The sequence below is a fragment of the Schistosoma haematobium genome, chromosome 7 (assembly GCF_000699445.3).
Source record: "Schistosoma haematobium chromosome 7, whole genome shotgun sequence".
Lineage (NCBI taxonomy): Eukaryota > Metazoa > Platyhelminthes > Trematoda > Strigeidida > Schistosomatidae > Schistosoma > Schistosoma haematobium.
Window position 1 is genome coordinate 3,442,240 of NC_067202.1, and position 19,855 is coordinate 3,462,094.

General features: G+C 35.9%; 1 protein-coding gene across 1 annotated transcript in view; it reads left to right on the top strand.

Moving 5' to 3' along the window:
- Window positions 1-3,174: 3,174 nt before the first annotated feature.
- MS3_00009445 (uncharacterized protein) overlaps window positions 3,175-19,855 on the top strand; it is a 61,490-nt gene continuing 44,809 nt past the window's right edge. The window contains exons 1-7 of the mRNA XM_051217815.1: window positions 3,175-3,244; window positions 3,324-3,417; window positions 5,259-5,456; window positions 11,010-11,145; window positions 11,190-12,265; window positions 12,301-12,559; window positions 12,619-13,068. The gene's annotated coding sequence lies outside the window, so the exon portion shown is untranslated. The remainder of the gene's footprint in view (window positions 3,245-3,323; window positions 3,418-5,258; window positions 5,457-11,009; window positions 11,146-11,189; window positions 12,266-12,300; window positions 12,560-12,618; window positions 13,069-19,855) is intronic.

The following is a 19,855-nucleotide window of genomic DNA, read 5'->3' on the forward strand; positions in this document are numbered from 1 at the left end:
TAGGCTACGTCTATAGGTAGGTCATCAGCCTTGGCACAGCAGCTATTATGGAACACTACAAGTCGTTAAGAAATAAGTGTAAAATTAAAATCCGGGAGGCTTAGAGAATATATGAAACGCTGTCGGCACAATCTGTAACCAAGTCGTTTAAATAACTATTCTCATGCATAAATTACAGAACAAGGATGTAGCATTGGATTATCAACCTAATTACGGAATGCAGTGAACTTGGAATGGTAGAGTATGGTCAGGAAGAAGGAGGTGCTATGGTAAACTATTTCGGTGCAGTGTTCACTCGGGGGCCTCTCCTTGACGAAGAACTAAACCCAAATACGAAGTCGACAAACAGTCTGCTAACCATGAACTTTCATCGAGACGATGTACTTAAGGCTCTTATCATTTCAGACACGGAAAGTCAACAGGAGCGGATGAACTGCACCTTGAAATCCCGAGACAAATTGCACAATATATTGCAGCCCTATTAACTGTGACCTTCAATATATCACTTGGCCGAGGTGTGTTACGTACGAACTGAAAGGATACAATCGTCACTCCAATAGAAAAAACAGGACCAATACGACTTTCATCGAATCACAGACCTGTCAGCCTCGCCAGCATAGTAGTTAAAATACTAGAAAGAACACTCAAAAAGACCGTAAGGACATTCTTGGAAAACAATAACCTATTAAACATCGAACAACATGATTTCAGAAAAGGTTTACCCCGAACAACAAACCTCTTTATAGAAATAAATAGTATATTTGTAGTATCCCAGTGAGTAGAAAAATGAGACTTTCTGACATTTCGTGGCTTAGTGTAAGTCACTTCTTCAGAAGTGCCCAATTTATTTAAAATTATCAAATCAAACCTTGGTAATGATACCTATAAACTCTTCATAGCAAGTAAGCAATAGATAAAGGCTCTAAACAATGGAAAATCAGCGAACGTTGCCTATCAAGATTTCATCAAAGCATTTGATAAGGTGCTAACAAAACTGCTCTTGAAGCTGGAAAGCCCTGGCACTGACCGACCTCTCCTAAGATGGCTTAAGGATTTCTTGGTAGGTCGCAAACAGAAGACAAGAATAAATTTCAAGTGCTCCACCTAGAAACCAGTAATTAATGGAGTACCTCAAGGTTCTATCCTAGGTCCTTTACTTTTCATACTGTATGTACATGGACTCCCAAGTATAGTTGAGTCCCCATTGCTGCTATACGCTGATGATGTAAAAATCTGGCGAGAAGTAAAAGGAGAGGCAGATACCTGAGCACTTCAAGCAGACTTAGATATTGTGATTAGCTTGTCTAAAGAGTGGCTGGTGGCTATCAACGCGGCCAAGTATGTCTACACTAACTTCTAGTCTGAGTCATGTTGGTAGATGCAGACTACTTGGTTGGGGTCCGCGTGACTGTCGTAACCAATGGTTGGAGACTCTTGGTGACATGGCTCAGAATCGATCACAATGGCGTCGGTGTATACACTCCCTGTCTTCCCTTAAACTAAGAGATTAAAATCGCTTCACATCTTTCTTTCTACGAACCAATTTTTTTCTTCTTGTACTATATCTCTATATGCAATCTTTCTATTATATATTACCACCTTTGACCTAACCACTGCTATGAATCCGGTGTTCATCTTGTTGTGCTGATGCGGTATGGCAACCTGGACCGATGCACATATGTGCCTGGTCCTACGTTGTAGCTGACTGACTGACATGAATTTTGAAGATACAAAAGTAAACAGGTACAACAGGGGGAAGTGTGTGTACCCGTGGTCTGGTCTCACAAGTTTCTTGGGGTGACAGTGATTCATGATCTTAAGACCACAGTCCACTGCTGAGAGGTTGTAACTAAGGGGTTTGGAACCCTATGGGTTTAAGACTGACATTCACCAAAATAGATACTACTATGTTCAATAAAGTATACACAACCTTAGTGAGAATTAAGCTTGAAAACTCTGTTCAGACTGCATGATCCTGTTTAAATAGTAACTCGTATATTTTGGAAAAAGTACAGAGGGCAGCCGCTCGTGCAATTCCAGAACTGGGTTTACCATGCAAAGAGCGGAGTGAAAAGCTAGACTTCTTTACTCTGTCCTATCGCAGATTAAGAGGTGGTCTTATTTTGATGTGTAGAATACTTAGGAATGATTTTGGACGCTATATATTCTCTCTTTTCCTTCCCACTAGATCGAGACATCTCAAAGGACATACTATGCGGTTAGAAACGTGAAGAACGAACAAAATACCCATGGCATACAGGTTTTAACGTCGGGTCATTAATTCTCGAAATCTGTAACAATAAGCAGATGTGTCCGCACCTTCAGTTGACACATTCAAGAGAAGACAAGACACTCATAGAAACATCGAAACATAGGCTATAAAACTTCTGTGGTTTGAATTTGAAAGTCACTGCACCTCACATCTTTCGAACTGCACTAACGAGTCCTATAAACACCCCACCATGATTCAGTAAAGAGATTCGCACCTTTCTGAGTAAGAGGAGAACAATTCGGGAGATACTTGCTTTACTGAGTACTGACGAGAAAAATTCTCAATGTCAAGAAGCTCGAAATATTTGTGATTCGACCCTCCGCAAACCTGGAAGATTGAATGTAGAAAATCTAAGAGAATAGGAAATATTCCAATATTATGGGGAGGTAGTAATTCTTCATCATTGGTGGAGGCCGACTATGGTAAGACTCAGGCATTCTCGAATTACTTTAGCAATGTACATATCGTAGAGAAACCTCCCTTCCAGTTCATACAAACCTCCACACATACACTCTGCACAACGTGAACATTAAAGAACTCGATGTTTTCAGTCTCTTAAGTAAGCTTGATATAGGTGAATCCACGGTATCCAGTGCAATGCACCCTAGGTTACGAGAGAAACTAGCGAGCTTCAACGCGGATACCTCAAGTATATGTTTTAATATATCTATATCCCAGTGTCAATTAGCGAAAGACTATCAACTTCCCCATCGAATAATCAACAAGCGAAATCCATCACATGCTGATGTGATGCAAGTTCTTTCTGTAGATGCTTTTAAAAGAGAACCGGATCTTGTGAGAGATGAGCTTTGTCAAGATTATTAAAGGTTCCCCAGGTTCCTGATTTTTGCAAACTGATAATTTGGTCTTTGAATTAACGTTTTAATGCACTGCCGAACTTGACTTTTCTCCTTGACGACGGCTTCGAAAAGTTTTAATTAGGAATGAAATGCCTGTGAAGAGTAAAGCTAGGTTTGTTAACTTTGTAGTGAAACTTTGATAGTTGGCTTCAATTTCAAATATTTTAATCCACATTCTAAATCTTTTACAGCTTTTTGGAGGCATATAATAGCCTCACGGACAAACATTTGGTAAACTATTTTTCTACATCTCGGATGAGACGGCATCTTATAAACAATGGACTAGTAAGTTTACAAAATATCATTTTTTTATTTCGTTGTGATGCACCTCCTGATTCTGACACAAGTCGATAATAAGACAGATATCCATTTATTGTGTTTGTGTGACCTAAGTTATTTAGGTAACTCAAGTTCTTATGATTCAGATAACCACTTTCTTATTTCATTATTTTGCAGCAAATTGAGCTGTTATATGATTGCACATAGATTTCGTCCCTGTTAAAGAAGTCCGACATTAGAGTTAAGCTGTTAATAGCTGATAAAATTTTACAAATGAGACAAGGTGACTTTAAAATATGTAATTAATCCAGCATGCTATTATTTATCCGTATAGACGATAACCACACCTTTCAAACGTTTCTCACATGCCACATTTATTTGTAACAACCAATTTATTTCTAAATTCTGATAACTGGTCGACTTGAATGGATATTATACAAAGATAGGTGGTTTTTATATTGCAAAAGGACGCACTTGCAAAATGATATAGAAGTAAAACGTAATCTTCCTACAATTTTGTCACATTTTCGAGCGGCTTTTTCTCTAAGTCAAGATAAAGGCGATTGCCCCTGAGTTTACTAAATTTTAATGCAGATTTATTGGTGAGACTTTAATTTATGAATGACCTTTGAGCGACGCCAAAGTGACCTTATGAGTGTCTTCCTACTTACTAGGGCTAAATGAGGGTTACAAATCAGTTCGAAGAATAAGGATTATGATTCACAGTTGATGGTTAATGTTAGGAATTAGATTTTCGGGTTTTCATCACAAACTGACATCAGCTAAAATGCCAAGACGCTATTTGGCCAGATGGACGAGTGAATTTCGCTCCAAAATCCGAGATCTGTTTTTTTATAACTGGTTAGTTCATCCATAAATTATAGTCTTGTCGATTTATTTTACTTGTACATGTTTTTGATTTATCCTGTTATTATTATTCTTGACTAAATTTTGGTTAGTCTTAATTGGAATATGTGCATCTTGTGTGGGTTTCTTTTATGTGGTCGCTTCTTCACAAGTTGTATGAGAGAGATGAATGGTGGTTATCAGTCGATTCAGGAAAGCACGTTTGGTAATATTTGAGATGTACCTGAATCCCAGAGTTAATGTTTACTCTGGAATTCAAACCTAGTACATTTCTCTCGAAACTCTAAACACATTATTCACCTAGCTACTGAATCCATTTAGCAGCTATTGTAACAGTTATATTCTATAAGGCTAGTGACAAAGTGGCTACATTAAAGTAATTTGCATAGTATGCACGTATTTCGACTAAGACTGATCATAATTCAGTCAAGAATATCAGCGACGGGATAACTCAAAAGACTTACAAAGAAGTCGGATTTGTACCTGCTGCAAAAGTAGGTGACTATTTAAGCTGACTAATTATGTGTAGTACGTGCTTAGCATTTGAAGCACAAGATGCCGTAATTAAATCCCCGATTAAAATAAAAAACTAAGATTTAAATACATCCTAAATATTACATAACTGGCATTCTGAATTCCATTGCTAACTACAATCTATCTTCCCCCCCCCAAAATATATAAGTATCTAATTTAACTAGTATTTATTATCAAGGGCTTCTCAAGCTATTTTCACAGTGATTCAATGCTGTTAAAAACGTTATCTTTATGTATTAACGTTTTTCGCCGTTTTTTGTAACTTAAAGGTTAAATGGGTATTTTTGATAAATTTCTAATCATAATCTGGATTATTGATGACTTTTTGTCAGTTTTTGGGATTTTAATTATATAATACTGAAAGTGTGTTTTCCGATTTGTAGTTACAATTGTTTTAGCATTTTATATACTACGAATCCCTTATGTTGTTAGTGTTACGCTTTTAGATTACAGAGAATGGTGAAGTCATACCGGAATCGGAATATAAAGAGACAAAAATTCGTGAAAATCTAAAGCGCGCCTTTTTAGAAGTCATTGCTCATGCTATGGTTGAAAAATCACTAGAAGTAGAACGTTTACGCCAGGGAAAATTACAAAGGGATTTAGAGGAATTATGTCGCTTAAACAGAGTTAAGCGGTTGAGAGTGAGTTCAATTTTTTAATTCGTTTATCCACTTCAGTTTTATAGAACAGTTTTACATTCGATATATTGTAACTAACACCATGTAGTGTCTGATACATATAAACGAAAAATTCGTTTAACTGAGCATACGAACTTTGTCACTAAAAATCCATATTTTGTACCAGCAGTCGCCTTACTTGTATCTGCGTGTTCTCTACAACCTAACTTCATCTAAGATAATGTTTCTTGATTTCACTTTACATACAGGGTTTATATGACCGCAAGATATATCAATTTAAGTCACGGAAGCTAAGTATTAGCTTTTATCAAGATGAAATTTAAATTCTATCAAGCCTTACTTTCATAGTTATTTGGCCTTTTTGTACTGTATGAGGTACTAATAAAGTATATTTAACTGCTTGGAATGCTTTCAATATAACTGTATTGATTTTGTGTCGACGTATGAATAGTACCATGTAGTTAGGGAATTTATTATCCTCTCTTGATGGTGTTGAGCGAAGATAGCATATAATTTTCGTATCATGTGGCTCTGTTAGTAGTATTGTGAACATTGAAAATGCGATGAGTGCATACAGATAAAAAGCTTGTAAAAATATTGCTCGTGTTTTTTTGTACTATTTTTACTAAAGAATAGACTCATAACATTTCTCCACACCAATCAAATATAAATATTACAAAGAAGTAATGTTTGGTTTCTTGCTTTCATAAGATGTTTGTATTGTTCGACATATTGCGGTTAAAAACAGACTTATATACTTGGTTACTTACGCCTGCTACTCCTCTTAAGGCATAGAGCACTAACTAGGGGAAAAAAGCAATGCATAGCTATAAATCCTATCCAACTAATTGTTCAGCAGTGATCCGTAGTGCTGTAATTTGGTTAGCACAAGGCTAATTCTTAGGAAGCCAGCTTGTTGATCATGAACTGAGGCGTCCAGTTATTATTTCATTTGGTTTCGCAACACTCAGTTGAGAACTTTGCATAATGAGGCTTAGTAGTGTGGTTCTTTTGTAACTCTCACTTCTTCGGCTATTCGAATGATCCTCTCGGTCTTACATTATGTGGACGTTTCGCTCACTGAAATTAAATGTTACTCTGGCTGCCAAAAAAACATTGGCCTTGTGGCTCACGAAGAATCTCGGCTCTCACCATCAAGCATCATAACTCCCAGTGCAGAGTTCAAATGATTTAGATTACTTTTTATGATTAGGATTTTTCAACGAGGTTTTCAACTTGTTTCCTATTCTTCCTGTAAATTTCATCTCATCGTACTGATTTTGTATTTGGGAACTTGGACTAAAGCACATTTCTTTACTTCCTACGTTCATTATAAAAGGTCTTATTGAATTAACAAGAGGATATTGATTGAGCATATAAAACACCTTAAAGATCCTCTTTAATACAGGATATATATGAGTGTAATTGTTAAACGTTAATAGATACTTGGAAAGTTCTATGAATATTTTCATTCGTTACCAAGGTTTGGACAACTTCGTTTAGATTAATACATCTGTTAGTGATCATAGGTATTTCACGTCTAAAAAAAATCAGAAACACATTTTGGACTTATATAAGGGTGTGCTTTTTATATCTTCAATCTAACTAAACTGCTCTTGGTAATACGTGATATAAGCAATATTTCTTAAAATAATAAAGACACTTTAAAACCCCGAGTTAACTCCATTTAAATGTAATTCCTTACTTGATTTCGTGTTCAATACTTCAGTTAATCCCATTGTACAGCGGTGGTATAAAAAGACTAAATGTAGAATAAACCGAGAGAATATAAATGATGTACTCAATTTAACTGATAAACTATGAATATATAGTGAACAGATGTATATGTGAGTGGCAGTATAAGCCTAGTCAACCTAATTAAACGTTCATCTTATATATATATACTTAATAGTATCATTCTAACTGAAAAAACAAAGTGATCTAGACAAAATTTTGTCAGGATGTAAAGGAGCTCAGTACTGAGTAGCCTCAAAGTAGTGTCAACTAGTTCTTTCCAATCACATGATTTTCTATAGGTTCCTAATAGGTTGGACCACCCAGACATCAGCTCAAGGTCAAATGATAGATGAGAGTCTCTGATGAGGCCATCCTATTGGTCAATATTTGGCTTTATCTTCCGAGGAAGACAGATATACGCCAGTAATTAAAAATTTGGCTGAATTAAACTAAGGACACACTTATGTTAACGGATGAGTTTGTGCATATATTGTATTTGATTAACAAATACATTTTCCTGTTCACTCTTGGTCTTCTGACTCAAGTAGCAGGTTGAGCTCTTGTGTAGAAAAAGTGTGTAACAATATCGAAAATCAGATGACCTCTTGTCACAATAGTTCAAAAATGGTAGAAACGAAGAATTATTAATCAGGAAACCACCGAAATAAATTTTGTTTTCGTGGTCACTCTTCAGCAACAAGTCCTTGCAGTTTTGAAGAAACTGATGCGTTATGTAGGATTCGACCTTGTGTTATGCATCGTCATAGTCTAAGGCGTTACCTTTACTCTGTTCTACTGCGACTGGTTTCTTATGAGGCCGGTATATTTAGATTGATTAATAATGATAATCATTTTCAAACAATACTCTCTGTGACAAAATATAAGGCGTTGTGTTTCGCTATCACAATCTCTCACTTATATCTTCTAATTGGGAACATAATTTGAACAAAATACATTGAATATTCACTTCTATTCACTCTTCTCTCTGGTACCAATCTTACTTTATTGAAATAGACATTTACTGGTAGATGATACTACTGATTACTCAATAATTCCAAACAATCATTCTATACTATACACTGTAGAAAAAAAGTCTATTAAACGTTAACAACTGAAGCCGTGACCAGTGGAGTTCAATCGGGTTTGTTGTGAGATAGTAACTCACTGAAGACAATGATGGACGGTGGCTCAATTTCGTGAACTGGTTGAAGTTAGACATTAACATCGTTGGATGCCGGCTGGCTTAATGGTCTAGGGGTTGAGCTTTTCGCTCACGAGACTGATAGGTCCTGGGTTCGAATCTCGAGAGGCAGGATCGTGGATGTGCACTGCTGAAGAGTCATATACTAAAACGAAACGGCCTGCCAATGTTCCCAGGTTTTCCATGGTGGTCTAACTTCAATCAACTCATGAATTCAGCTATAAAATTGTTTTAATGAGAATTTCTAAGCTGAGATTTATCATCAGCATTTTATCCTGAGATAAATTTTTTTTCTCTCTCGAAATAAAAAGAAGAAACGAGAGAGAGAGAATGAGATAAACCTTGTATTTGTTTACGTTTGTATTAGGTGCATCTCTGCATGAGTTCATTCTTATTAAATTATAAGTAATATTTCTTAAATCACAAGCATTATATCAAATATATTATATATTTTATTTGAAAGAGAAGATTGTAAATAGATCAAGTGTTGATCATTTATAAATTACAAAATGAAATGTGTGTTATCATTTTACTAAAAATTAATGTATCTAGATCTTCTATTTTGTTCGTTGTCTTTCTTATCCAAGTCTTCCTTTCAATATTCTTGGGCGTCTGTGTCGTTGATACATCTGAAATTAATTGAAGTGAAGGATTCAGCTGAATATCTTGAGTGTGAATCATTCGTTTATCTTTAAGGATTTGGTTTGTGTGTCTGCCGAGAGTGGAGGAGAGTTAGATCTACCTCTTCAAATGCTCTCAAATGGCCCGTGCATGTAACCACTGTCAGGGAAGTCCTACTCGTTGCATTCTTACGCCACGGGTGTTCACGAAATTGAGAGGACGAAAAGAGAATGTCCGGTGCTTTAAACGGGTTCGTGGACACGGATAGTCTATCCAGGGGAGTTGGAAAACCCTGATTCCAAACTAATTGTGCACATGTTCTCCAGTATCCTGAAGAAACAAATGGCGTATGAACCAATTGTTGGTCAACGGCCACCATAGGACTGCATCTACTTACGTTTCCCCACTGCCTTATGGTTTAGAAATTTAGGTCGAAGGCTCTGGTCGTGGCTTCCTAATAAAACCACCTGTTTCGGTATGGGCACCCGAGCAGTATCCCAGCCCTCACACAAATCTAGTCAGATTTGTGTATACGGTGCCTCCTTGCACCAATATTTATGTGTTCAAATAAATAAATAAAATTGTGTGTCTGATATATGTGCCAAACGTCCCTCAAACTCTGTACAAAACTCTTCCTAATCTTTGTATGATTTCTCCCAATTCCCATCGATTCTTTCCGAGGTAGGACTTAATGAACATGCCATCAAGAGTTGATCAATTTATAAATTAGAAAGGCTGGTATTTCTAGAAAGATTATGAAGATACCTTCTAAAATACTGTCATGTAAATTTCATTTTTACAAGGAATGTGTTAGATAGCTTTGTTGATTGTTTTAGAATGAAAATTACAAATATTGTGCAATAAATATGGGTGTTATTGTAGAGGGTTTATTAAGATTTTTGAATCTCATAGTCTACATTACTGACTGATCTTATTTAGACAATCACTAGACAACTATTTTGTCCTATTATGAGACTCCCTCCCAGTACGTATCCACGATCTCATTCAAAATCAAATCAAGCAACTAGTCAAGTTCAACTGTGCCGGTGAGACTGTAATTTATGAACGAACCAATCAAATTTAAAATAGCAGGTCTTGGATTTTGCTGTAAAATCCATCTCAAGATTTTCAAATACAACTTGTTGACAAGTTCGAACTAGCACGAAATCTAGGTCTGGATGGTCCCACCGATTGATTAAAACCATCATGTAAGCTTAAAACATAGTACACACGCTGTCGAGTCGCTTAAATTAATAGCTACACTGAAGATTGGTCTATAGAAACCAATCAATAATAAACGAACTAGACAAACATAACTTTGGTTCCTTCGTAGTCATGATGTAGTTACATGTGTATATATTGGTCTAAGTGTACTAATTATATATAAAATCTTAGAACATGATACAAATCTTCATACGAGTTGATTTTTCGTAGACAAATATTTATAATTTTACAGTTTTAATCTCGAACTGATCTTAGCTAGACTAACATCGAAAGTATAGGAGCACTAGACGACCGTTCAGTCCTTAGGTGGGACTTCTCAACAGTGCACAGGAATTAAACTCGGGATTTTCGGCCTCTCACGAGAACGCTTAACCTCTAGACAATTGATCCATGCCGAGTGTAAGATGGATTTTCACCCCAGGGAATGGATGAAAAGTTACGCAAGACTGTGAACTGATTGAGGTTAAACATTGAAACCATTGGGTTCCAGATCAGTGATCTGAGAGTTCAGCGTTTTTGCATGATTCTAGGTTCGAGTCCTGGGTGCAGTGTCATGGATGAACACTGTTAGGGAATCCCATACTAAAACAAAACGGTTATTCAATGCTTCCAGGTTTCAAATGCTAGTGTAATTGAAATTAATTCATGATTTAAAACATGAAAATTCTACAAGCTCCATAAATCCCCGTATAATAAATATATATTTCTTCAATCTAATGTAAAATACTCTTATTTCTACTGAACTTCGTCTAATTTACTTATATTTTTTATAGGAAGAACGTCAACAACGTTCAGAAGAAGCGATACTATCTAAGTTAGTAATCAACAGTCCAAGATCAATAGAGAAATCAGAATTTTTAGAAACACACTACCCAGATAATACGGTAATTATGATTGAGACTAAATTATGTAATTCAATACGTACGATATAGAAATTTATCCCCTTTTTATAGTAGTTATCTGACCTAACTGTAAAACAATGATTATACTGTGGAAATGAGATTGAAACAACCGCGACAAATTTCCAACCAGTTTTTAGCCAATCAGAAAGCAGCTTATATAAATGGATAGTTCGTGAAAAAGAGAACAATAATATTGCAAATGTGAACGGATTTTACCTAATCGATAAATCTATTGCTTTCTTCTATAGGTTACTATGCCTGTAAATCAAAAAGACAATAACATATAAACTCATCCTTATGGATATAGATTGTCCATATTCCTGAACCCTTAAAAAGGACTCAAATGGATTTTTAAGTCCCTACATTGTTTCTACTTAAGGTTAGGTATTTAGGATCAGGATTAAAAGTTTAGGGCAGGGGTTTCCACCACGAAATGATATCAGATATAATGTAAAAATGAATTTTACTCAAAAATACAAGAATCTGTTTAGCTCATCAAACATAAAATGTAGTATCACCAGGTTAAAGTTTGTTTCAAGATTGGTAGTTTAGGGTTAAGATTAAAGTATAGTGTCAGTTTTCCTATTATATTCAATGGAAAAGGACAACATTAAGCGTTCAATACCTTTAACACTATCATTTTTAAGCAAAGATGGATAGTGGCTTGCAGTGGAATCCAAAACGCGCGTTTTATCCTATTTGGGACTTGCCAGCTGGATGTACCGGCATCTCATTCCATTCCACAAGCAAGTGGCTATCAGGATTCAGTAGCTAAGTGGATAATGAGACGGCGTTTGAAACGAATCGTACTGAGTCTGAGTCTCAGAGCGAACATCAACTCAGTTCCGAATGGGACGAAACGCGCGTCCTGGATTCCACTACTATTCACTATCCTTATTTCCACAACTAATTAATTTCGATAATGTAATGAGAAGACGAAGTTAATCAGAGTTATATGCAATACATTCGGAACAATCTGACCACACATAATATACTTGTTAGGACATTATTCTATGAAAATTAAAAGGTCAACTAGGCTAGTTAAAGGTAAGCCGTAACAAAGAAAAAAATATAGTACACAAAAGCATTGTGATAACCACTCTGGAGAACAAATCAGTATTACCAGGGTAGGTTAATTTTGAACACATAAATGGGTTTTTAGTTTCCGTATAGCCAAGGCTTCAATGAACATTAGTATACATCCTTGAAGACTTTTGTACAACACTACAAACGCTGACTTGGAATCCTGAAGGGAAGCGGAAAAGAGGAAGGCCAAAAAACACATTGCGTCGGGAAATAGAAGCAAATATGAAAAGGATGAATAACAACTGGAAAGAGCTGGAAAGGATTGCTTGGGACAGGGTTGTATGGAGAATGCTGGTGGGCGGCCTATGCTCTTCCACGAGGAGTAATAGGCGTAAGTAAGTAAATAAATAAATAAAATAACCAACTACTATTTACATTTTTATATTATTTTCAGACTAATCAAAATAATCAACAAAAGATAAACAAGAAAAAATCAACAAAAAGAAAACATTCTCAAAAGAATAAACAATTTCATTATCAAATCATTACGTCATCATTAACGCCTTATTCATCAGAATATTATTCTTATTATCGACAATCAAAGTCTCCATTTCGTAGGTCATCCAATTCTTCAAATACCAAAATAAACAATAAACAATTGAGAACTTTTGCTAAACATTCTAAACATCATAATAATAATAATCATAACAAGTCAAAGGATAGAGATATTCAAGGAGATCAACATACAAAAACAATTGATGATTTCCATCATGAGAATAATGCTCATAATGCTTCTGAACAAGTGGATGATTATAATATTTGTCGAAATAATAATAAAGAGGTTAGAGAAGCAAGGAAAACATTGAATCAGTATAGACTGCCTTCTCAGACTGAAGTAAAACAAGTATGTACATATAACTTTTATATTGGTTATTATAAATGATCTATGAATTCTGCTCATTAACAATTGTTGATGTTGTTCAGTTAAAATATTTATTATATCTGAAACCTCAATGGATTATTTGACTTGAAATCATGAACTGATCTAAGTTAGAGTATCATTGAAAAACTAGAAGCACTGGTTGGCCGTCTCATCCTAGTATGGGACCCCTCATCTGTGTGCATCAGTCAGTCAGCTACAACATAGGACCAGACACATGTGTGCATAGGTTCAAGTTGCCATACCTCATTAACACAACAAGATGGACACCGGATTCATAGAAGTGGTTAATTGAGTAGTGGTAACATATAAAATAAAGAATGCATATAAGGACATAGTACAGGAAGAAAGAATTAGTTGGTAGAAAGAAAGATATGAAGCGACCCCGACACCACTGTGATCGATTCTGAGCCATGTCATCCAGAGTCTCCAACTATTGGTTATGATAGTCACGCGGACCCCAACCAACATGGCTCAGAACAGAAGTTAGTGACTTCAAGGACTGATATCACGTTTTGGTTTGACCGCCCCTAACTTTCTTCCAACCATCCCCTACACTAGTTGGCACTGAGCGTCGTGGTAATCGGTGTTTAGGCATACGCAACACGTGGTTGGTGTATGTTGTGTTTTTGAAACACGCATACAGGATCCTCGTATGGTCATTCACTTGACCTCACCTTGATAAAACGAAGAGCCAACGAGATACACCCTCCGTGTATCTGGCGACCCAATGGCTAGTTACCGTGAACTGGCAGGTGTAGGCATAGCACTAAGTATGAGGGCACAACAAGCACTATTAGAGTGGATCCCCGTTGGCATTCGTCAATGTGCAACCTCTAGACTACTAGCTTGGCATTCAACGATGTCAACGTTCAATTGATCTATATCATCTGTATATCTATATATCGTCATAAGCAAACGGCGACATGTTCACAGAAAGTCTCTACCTAATCTTTTCTACTATCACTGATACTATTAATACTTCTACTACACCAACGCTTATCTTGATAATTTCCTTTTGTTGTGGTGACTCGATATAGCAACTTGAATCAATGCAAATACATTCCAGGTTCTAGTTTGTTTATGACTGACTTTTGATAGAAATTACATTGTACACACTTCTTAGTCAAAATACTTATATGATAATAAACAGTGAAAAGATCGTAGGGTTTCTTCATTATGCTATCATGACCAACTTGTCTAAAAACTTGATATTCAATAACACCAATTTCATTTATATCATGAGTATACTTCGTGTGTATATCTTATCTTACCTCCGGTAATCTAATCACAAATAAGGCATAGTGGAATGAATCAACTAGCACGAAATGTACTTTGATGTCTTCTTATCGATCGCTTCCAACCGCATCAAAATAAGTCGTTTATGTATTTTTCGTTCAATAGTATGATTTCGGTTAATTATGATTTAACTAGCCTCTAAATGGCTTAGATTAATTATGTTTATTCTTAATTAGAATACCTAACAGTTAGATGAAATATCATGATTTCCTAACTAAGAATAATCTTAGACGATGAAATTTGATTTATACAGGTTTGTATTTTCCTGTTGTTATGTTAAGGACTAATGTTTACATCCTAAGCGGATCTCCTCAATATTGCCGTTTAGTTAGCTGAGGTTGTTGTATTCCATGTCAGGATTAGGAAGAGAGAGAGAGAAAAGAAACGCTAAGATACTGATCAAAGTGGACGAATCGATGACTGTTAGGAAATATATTATTCATTTGTTATATTCATTGCATATTTGATGTTAAATGTGGTGCCGTTGAAAATCAGTTAGCTTTGGACAGCTTCTACTACTAAGAAACTTTTCAAACGTTTGCATCCACTAACTTACCAGTAGATTAACTTAGGATCTCCTAACCTCATGGTGAATGTTTAACCATTAGATCCTCTAGAAAGATGTCTAATGGTGTAGTTCCAACTTCATTCAATTTGTTATATCGGCCGATGATCATCTAATACAGTTGTTCCACTTCAGACATATCTGAATTCCACCTGTCACAACTTCCCACTAAAATTTCAGGAACTAGCAAGCAGATTAATACAACGATTTTGAATGCTGTTAGAGATATGAGGGCGGTTATCACCTGCCAGTTGCCTACACCATGGAAGGGTTCTTCTAGAGCCACCTGGGGAGGAAATCACGTTAGAGTTGGTCTTAGTGACCTGAGAGTGTAACCGCAGTGCCTAAGGGACAACTGTTTGAGGTAGGTCACACACGATCTATTTGTGAGTAATTTTCGTTTTAGCTCCGTACTTGTTGAGACCTTATCGCCGGAGACGGAAATCCATGGGATAAGGTGAGGTGTGCATTTTTAGGGTCGATCTTCTCTAACCCCACCCCTCTTTGTGGGAAGGCAGCATCGCTGTTATGCTGGTTGTCTGAATGAAACACCTTACTTCCATCACAACTTTGTACAGCAGAAGTACGACTTCACCCTCGAACCTTGGGTTTGTTGCTTTTAGTCTTACAGCTTTCCAACCGAACTACTTGGAATGGTAGGACGATTGTTTCATCCAGTATAGTTTGATTTATTCATTACGATAGGTAAACCTGACTACCACATCAAGATAGCAGCAGCGGTCAGGTTAATATAGTTTTGTAAAGATTGATTTGATTTGTATATCGTACTATTCACTACCTACAACAATGTACCATCTTTTGTTGAGGAGACAATTTAGTCATTATTGAAATTCGTTGCTCAATATAAATGAAACGAATGGTCACTATATTAAAATAATATAATGAATAGCTATTATAATAGCTTTCTAATATTTGTATATAACCATAAATTTATACAATCTGTACTTATATATTCTGAGTACTTTTTCAACCTTTCAACGACCTTAAAATTTACTATCAATTATTGTCTCGCACTGTTTAAGTTTTGAAAAGTTTCAAGATTAGCATATATATATAGTGTAGTATAGGGGGGATATATGAAGATTGTAGAATTTTCATAGTTTAAATGACGAACTAATTTTCGGTAGACTACCATTGAAAGTATAGAAGTATTAGATGTTCGTTTCATCTTACTACGGGACTCCTCAACAGTGCGTATCCGTGACGCCTCATCTGGGACTTGAACCCAGGATCTTTAGTTTCTCATTCAAACACTTGAACTCTAGACTCCTGATCTGGGATCTAACGGTGTTAATGTGTAACCTCAATCAATTCACAGTATTGTGCATCCTTCATTCATTCCATGTGGCGGATAACTGTCCCACATACAACATGGTTAGACTCCATTGGCTCAATAGTGACTAGCTTCAAGTTACGATTCTTGGAGTCTGAATGAGAATCTGTGATCAGTGATATTCATTCATATCGGGTGTTGAATAGTTATCCAACCCAGGAAATAGATGGAGATTGTGCATTATCGTAAACTGAAGTCCCACAATAGAATGAAGCAGCAGGTTTTCATTGATGATCTGGCCAAAATCTGTTCTTGATATAAACTATTAAAAAAATATTTTACATCAAAATGATTGTTACGTACAATATTACTCAATGCTATTAATTGAAAATTTGACTTAAACACTTAAAAGATAAATATCTATGTCTATGAATGAGTTTGTATGCATATTTCATTCCCCTAGACAATACGGTTTCCTAATCACTCTTGGTTTTTCCACTCATATAGCTAGTTGGACACGCATATAAGAGTATAGACTAGTATCAAACTCGGACAACTGTCAGCAACCACAGCGAATAACTTAGTAAATCAACCAATATTTACTGAATGTAGCACTTTAATGAGTTGTTGATTACTCAATAACCGGTGCTAATCAATAGATGCTATTTCAAATCCGATCATGAATCAGTATGTTATAATCCAGTGTTACTTTCATAGATCTCGACGAGCATTGTTGACCGGTGTAGGGCTATGTTAGGAAAAATACTAAATCAACCAAACCTAGATGTGATATCTTGATGGAGTTTTATTCTCTGAGCTGAATGGTTTGGTCAGAGAGCAAAACTCCATCAAAATCATCCACTTCAGCTACTAATCTTCTCCACCATCTTAGATGTGATATCAGTTTATGAGGTCATGATTGTTGAACTGACTCATTAATAGTAGATGAATATTACCTGGTTATAGTCAGCGCGTTTATCATAAATAAAGTTCGGAGACATCATATTAAACGGCTTAGGATTTATTGTGATAGTGCAGATACATTCATCATTCATCTTCTTTGCATATAGTCTCTTTAATTGTTCCCAGTTGGTTTACTGCCTCAATTTATCAACTGTTATTATAACGAAGGAGTACAATGCATATGTACGATTGTTATTATTACTTTTATTGTCGTCATTATTATTGATTAGTATACACTGATCTGAATGTTTAATCAAATGATCATTACTTTTGAAAACCATATTGATTTATCAGTCAGGAAAACAAAATTTGCATCAATTCCATATTGTACTAAACATATAATATTGACAGTAGGAGGTTGTAGAGATTGTTGAATCTTATTGAAATTACGAACATATATAAGGTAGACCATTATTGGAAACCTGGAGGCACTGAATGGCCGCTTCGTGCTAGTATGGGACACCTCAACAATGCTCAACCTCGAATCTACAACTTGGGATCGAACTCGCGAACTCTGATCTCATGCTCAAGCTTTTAACCTTTTAGACACATGAGCTGGAATCCAACGGTGTACACGTCCAACTTTAATCAACTCATGATGTTGCTTGGTCATCTATTGGTTTCGATGGGTATCTTCCTTACATTCAACATGGTTGAACTCCACTGGTCATGGTCACTTACTAGAACATCATTGGATCCCGGCTCAGTGGTATGTATGTTGTGCGTTCGCGCACGATACGGAAGGTCGTGATTTTAACTTGCGGAGTAGAGGATGGGCTCTGCTGAGGAGTCTTATGATGGATTTTTAATTTTTGTTTGACTTAAATTGACTTGTGATTCCAATGGACTATAACACTGAGTAAAGTTTCCATTGTTTTTATCATCAGCTTATTGAAAAGAAATTACGAGGGCGAATCCCAGTTTACTTAGAAGCAATAACAGAAAAGAATAATTATGGACAGTTTAATTCGATAAAAATCCGCAGAATAAGACGTATAAGATAAGTTTGGAACTGATGATTGAAGGAAGGATCAAGTAAATGAGTCTAAAGCACTGTGACTGATTCTGAGTCATGTTATTCAACTTTTTGAACTATTGGTCACAGTAATTGGGCAGACCCTAACCTGGTAGTCTGCATCTACCAACACAGTTCATGTCAACAGTGGATGAATTTATGAAATCATGCTATGTTTTGATTTGACGACCCCGAGCTTCCCTCCAATCCACTCCTACGTTAGAAAACATCGCTCAGTTGATGACAGTTTGCGATCTTACCAACCGATTTGTCATCTTTGCTAGATATCTTTATGTTCGATGTTAATGTTGTTCATTAGATCGTCATCATACGCAGAAAATGTTTCAAAGTCATCTATGATCAAATCCTGACGACCCAAAAATATCGTCTACTTTCATAGATTATATTTCATAGATATGAGAAAAAACAAAACATCTTACTTAGGACATATTCTCACCCTTTAATTGACAAATAGACATCTCAACAACGACACAAGTAGACTTCAAAAAATAAAATAATCGACCTAGAAAATGTATTTCCTTTTGAATGATTAGCACATACATTCGATTTATAGGTCACTTATAAATCTAATGGAATTAAGATGCAACTAACGACCTCGATTCTTATTGATCAAAATGATTAACATAATGGCAAGTGTTATCACTGTCACTATAGAAATAAACGTTATTAGTCGACTCACATGTATTTGCACCTAATAGTAAATTATTAATATTGTAATTTTCATCATTCACTAATGATATCAACTGAAGTAACATTGAAGTCCAAGTAATGTATTATATCCCACACACGGAAATCGAACCCAAAACCTATGGTCTCTCGCACGAACACTTAACCTCTAGATCACTGACCCAACAATGTTATTGTCTGATTTTAATCAATCTGCGATGTTGTTTGATCATCTTCCGTTGTCTGTGGTGGGTAACTGTCTCACATCTGACACGTTGAACTCTATTGGTGACGGCTTCTCACTAGAAATGCAGGATCGAGGATGAGCATTACTGAGAAACCCCATACTAGAACGAAACGACCGTCCAGTACTTCCAGGTTTTTAATGGTTGTCTAACATTAATCGGTTCATGATTTCAATGGGACTCAATAATATCCATAACCCTACACTTATATTATACATTTAACCGGCTGGGACATCGATCCGTTCATTAATTTAATGAGTGCTACTTATAAAAGGGTAATATTCACTGAAGGCTACATCTCATGTGTCTAGAGTTATCTTCAACTATTGGCTATGGGCATTTTAGTGTAGAACAGCTCAACTTCCAGGATTGAAAAACACACTAATATATTGGAAATTAGGTCTTGGAATGAAATGTCTATGTTTCTTAACCAATGTTAAAGTATGACCTCTTTTAGAAGGAAACATCCTGTTCATACCGACGGAGTTGAGCATATGAGATGGGTACTTACAAACAGCTTACATTACAACAAAAATCTGGAATACAGTGGTATTTTCATCTATTTATTTATTTTTTCAGTCTAACTAAACTGAGTTAAATGCATCTAAGCACATATTAATTCATGGATATCACAATATATCTATGTATGCTAATTGTTAATTATCTCAGTAACTATGGTATTA